Raw genomic sequence first — 5,228 nt, forward strand, 5'->3', positions numbered from 1 at the left:
AACACATGTTTCTAGATCTTTTGAATACTCACTTTGAATTCCATTAGGCCTTTTTTGGACTACAATCGAAATTGCAAGTAATGACGACTATTCATATTCATATTTTCTAGATAGAGCATCTACTACTACATTGTCTTTCCCTTTTTTATGTATATCTCCACATCAAATGTGGCAATTTTTTCAATCCATTTTTGTTTTTTATGTAGAAATTGTTTTCTATTGGAGAAGGTGTTGAAGACTAATATGTTTGTACTAAAAATGTACTTCCCAAAAGATATTGTCTCCACTTCTATAATGCATGCATGATAGCGAGCATTTCCTTGTTATATGTAGATTTTAGGCATTCCCTTTTATTGAGCTTCCAGCTTTCAAATGTTATTGGATGGCCATCCTACATCAACACTACTCCTAATCCAAAACCTGAGGCATCACATTCAATTACAAAAGGCTTTGAGAAGTTTGGAGTTGATAATACAGGGGCTTTGGAAATAACTTCCTTTAAGGTTTCAAAACACTTTTCTGCCTTATCATCCCTTTGGAATGGTTTCTTTAAAAGGTTTGTCAAGGGTGTAGTTATATGAGCATAATTTCGAATAAACCTTCGATAGTATCCATTCAACCCTAAAATTACTCTTAATTTGGAGATGTTAACAAGTTTAGGCCATTCTTATATTTCCTTGATCTTGTTAGGGTCTAGCTTTACTCCTTTGGATATTATGTGTCCAAGGTACGCTACTTCTTCTCTTCCAAAAGTACATTTGGACATCTTCACATAAAATTATCTTATAATATAGTGAGGACTTGTTCTAGGTGTTGTAGATACTTCTTCCATGTTTTACTATAGACTAGAATGTCATCAAAGAAAACTAGTACAAATTTTCATAAGTATGATCGAAATACCTCATTCATGGTGGCCTAGAAGGTCGTTGGAGCATTAGTTAACCCAAAAGGCATTACCTAAAACTCATAACTACCTCATGAGTTCAAAAAGAAATCTTCACAATTTCCTCTACTCTTATTTTGATTTGGTAGTATCCGAATCTCAAGTCCAAGTTTGAAAAATATTTGGTTCCATGAAGTTCATCTAATATTTCATCTATGAAGGGGATAGGGAACATGTTCTTAATTGTTATTTTGTTCAATCCTATGTAATCTATGCATAATCTAAATGACACATCCTTCTTTCATACTAGAATCATTGGAGCAGCATAAGGGCTTCTACTTTTGTGATGATACCACATTTAAAGAGATATTAGGCTATTCTTTTGATTTCAGTCTTTTGATGATGTGGATATCTATATGGTTTGATGTTGACAAGGTTTGACCTTGACTTAACTTCGATTATGTGCTCAATTTCTCTTTTTATGGAAGATCTTGGAATATCTTACGGCGCTTTTGAATTAACACATGAATCTTAGGGTGTTCTTTAGTTAACTTTGAAGCCATGTAAAGACCCTATAATATTGACAATTTTTTGTATTTTTTTTTATATAAATAATTTCCATTTGATGGTTTAAATAACTAAATATGTTTCTATATCAACAGCTTCTTTAATTACATACATCGATAATTTAAGGTTAATTGTTAACACAATTTTTCAAGTCTCCATTCTTGTCATTTCTCAACCATTAATGAGTGCATTACTGTGGACTTTAAGTTGACACTTTTGTCCAAATGTTAATATTGTTTCTATAAGAATTCCTTGATTTACATTTCCTATCCTATGTATAGAGTCATAAGTTAGGTTCCTTATATAATTATTTATATTGTTTCTATAAAAATTCATTGATTTACATTTCCTATCCTATGTATAGAGTCATAAGTTAGGTTCCTTATACAATTATTCAATAAAAGGGTTATCATTTTTACCAATGTTCGCACTATAAATAATTGTGCAATTATATTATCAAGAATCATATGTTAGGTTCCTTATACAATTATCCATATTGTTTCTATAAGAATTCATTAATTTACATTTCCTATCCTATGTATAGAGTCATAAGTTAGGTTCGTTATACAATTATTCAATAAGTTAGGTTAGTTATACAATTATTCAATAAAAAGGTTATCATTTTTACCAACGTATACAATTATTCAATAAAAGGGTTATCATTTTTACCAACGTATGCAATTATTCAATAAAAGGGTTATCATTTTTACCAACGGTCGCACTATAAATAATTGTGCAATTATATTATTCATGTGTCTACTTTCCAAGGTTCTTTTTCGCTCTATAAATAATTGTGCAATTATATTATTCATGTGTCTACTTTCCAAGGTTCTTTTTCGCTCGTCTTAAAGGGTTATCATTTTTACCAACGGTCGCACTATAAATAATTGTGCAATTATATTATTCATGTGTCTACTTTCCAAGGTTCTTTTTCGCTCGACTTAAAGGGTTATCATTTTTACCAACAGTCGCACTACAAATAATTGCAATTATATTATTCATGTGTCTACTTTCCAATGCAATTATATTATTCATGTGTCTACTTTCCAAGGCTCTTTTTCGCTCTATAAATAATTGTGCAATTATATTATTCATGTGTCTACTTTCCAAGGTTCTTTTTCGCTCTATAAATTTCTTTTTCGCTCTATAAATAATTGTGCAATTATATTATTCATGTGTCTACTTTCCAAGCTTCTTTTTCGCTGTACAGTATATCTTCTTTTTCGCTCTATAAATAATTGTGCAATTATATTATTCATGTGTCTACTTTCCAAGCTTCTTTTTCACTGTACAGTATATCTTTTTCGCTCGACTTAAAATACTTTCCAAGCTTCTTTTTCGCTGTACAGTATATCTTCTTTTTCGTTCTATAAATAATTGTGCAATTATATTATTCATGTGTCTACTTTCCAAGCTTCTTTTTCGCTGTACAGTATATCTTTTTCGCTCGACTTAAAATATTGGACTCTATTCCAATGTACAGTATATATATTTATATTTATGCATTGATATTTTCATAAGCCAATTCTTGGCAACGTGCTCACCAAACTCCACCAACATGATATTTATAACTCTCTCATAATTTGTCAGTGCCACCGATATATTTCTATACCTTTCTCTAATTATGTGAGCAAAACCTTATATAAACAAGAACCTTTATTTTCCTGGTTTCGATATGGGATTAAGTAATTAAACTTCTGGATTGTTCTGAGGGGGAAGGTTTCTTGGTGGTTCCACGTATCCCTTTCCATATTGACCTCATTGACATCATACATTCTTTGTCGCCCAATTAATGGTATACCCTTAATCTAGGGTTACAAAGAGGTTTAATGACTTTCGGATTTTGTTCTCTCTGATTCATTATACTTCGTGAGTTTCTTGGTCATGCCACTCTCTTCCGCTAGATTTTTGTTAGGGTTTTCAATGGAACTTGTCATTCCTTTGAGGGAGTATTGATAGGTGTAATTTGAATTATTCGGCTAGACAAATAGCCTCCAGGTGTTTCAGAATGACAGTTGACTTTGCAACTTGTCGATAGGAAGGATTATTTGACTGTAATTTTTTTATTTAAATGGACCCACACTTGGTTTTGTTCTTTCAATTATCCTTTTTTATTTAGATGCTTGGTATATATACTAATATTTTAAATTTTCTTTTTACAGGTTTACGAAATGGCCATTTAGGTCGATTCAAAGGAGGGAAACTATTGTTACCAACGCTTCTGCAACTGGTCGGTAAGAAATGTATCCATACATATATCTCCATGACATTTACGAAATTTATTCTGAGTACAACAATACTCGTATTAGTTTTTTTATAGTTTGTTTCCACTCGGAGGACCCTCATATTTTCTGCATACTAGGGTTTGCATTTCCCTGTAGGGTTTTTAATAGAAACTCTATAATTTGTGTACCTATATCGGATTACTTATGTGGAAGTTCTTTGCCAGCAATAAATTATTTATACTTGGGTTCCTTTCTATTGGTATTCATATTTGGAAGGTTAGGTCGCCAGAAGTTTTTATCACTAAACCTTATAGGGTTACAAAGATGTTTTCCTTCTTTGTCAAACCCTAGGGTTTATAGTACCATTTTGGAGCTATTATTAATATAGAATTTTAGTCTTCGTAACAGACGTTTACATGTAACTCCATGGAGGTTGTTTGTAAATTTATTATAAATATTTTATTTACTCTACCCCCTTCTATCCTTTCTTTGCCAAATGAGGACCACAGCAACCCAAGGTGTACGCAAGGTAAATAATTTTTTTTAGTTCCTGAGCAAGATTATTACTTCGTCCATTTTCATGTTTTGTGGGTATTCACAATAATCATTGAATATCTTTGTGTTTTTTTTCAGGTACCTTCCCCATTAGTCTCGTTTTTGCTTCACAGCACTAAATAAATTCTGAGATTTTGTCCTGAAACTTCTTGGCGGATAACACATAAAATGTTTGTTTTCCTCACCAGGTTGGGTGCATCCCTGAATGCTTATGGAATACTCCTACACAAATCAGATTTTTTTTTTATGGAGACTCATTATTATTCTATGAATTCTTCTCTGGTTTTATTTACATCATGCACAAAGGAAATCACTATTTCCTGGGGACAATCTCTTCTGTTGGTCGTTATGTATTAATTCTCTTTGAGGATAAACATAAGTAATTTTTGTTTCCAGATCCATATGTAATTGGACTAATATATAGATATGTACATATGACTAATATATAGATATGTGTGTGCGTGTGTTTTTGTGTGTGAGAGAGATTATATATCTTATATTGTTTTCAGGATACTAAACATTTTTATGTGTACAAATTTTCAATGACATATACTCCGCATGCTATTTTGTTGTTTATATATATATATATATATATATATATATTTATATATTTCTTGCTTGTCTTTTATAGGATATACATATTTTCTTCATTCTCTTGTCACTAAAATAAATTTTAGTTCTCTTGTCACTAAAATAAATTTTAGTATTGTTCATTTCATAGGTTAATGTCCCTAATGATTTCGGATCACCGACCCAGATTATCTAATACATATTTCTGCTTTATCTATATATGAAAGAGTAATGAGTCTATTACAATAAACATAATAAAAATAAAAATAAAAATGCATCCCCTTTTATATTATGTATGATTCGTATCATACATATTTACATTTTTGTATGTGTATTTCCTTATCATGTCGCAATATAATTCTATATATTCATTCAAACTCTAATGTTGTTTTTTTTTCAACGTCTATAGATTATATCCAAGTACAACA

At 30.9% G+C, this 5,228-nt stretch overlaps 1 long non-coding RNA gene across 2 annotated transcripts; it reads left to right on the forward strand.

The window, feature by feature from the left end:
* The first annotated feature begins 3,193 nt into the window (after positions 1–3,193).
* Positions 3,194–4,442, forward strand: LOC149181161 (uncharacterized). Of its 2 annotated transcripts, XR_016257526.1 has the most exons (3): positions 3,201–3,504; positions 3,613–4,204; positions 4,309–4,442. It is a non-coding gene; the product is annotated as an uncharacterized LOC149181161 (long non-coding RNA). The 2 variants fall into 2 exon arrangements; XR_016257525.1 differs by having other exon boundaries at positions 3,194–3,504; positions 3,613–4,442.
* Positions 4,443–5,228: the final 786 nt, after the last annotated feature.

The sequence above is a fragment of the Pinus tabuliformis genome, chromosome 3_2 (genome assembly GCF_031772625.1).
Source record: "Pinus tabuliformis cultivar Carrire ecotype Pingquan chromosome 3_2, CPIR1, whole genome shotgun sequence".
Lineage (NCBI taxonomy): Eukaryota > Viridiplantae > Streptophyta > Pinopsida > Pinales > Pinaceae > Pinus > Pinus tabuliformis.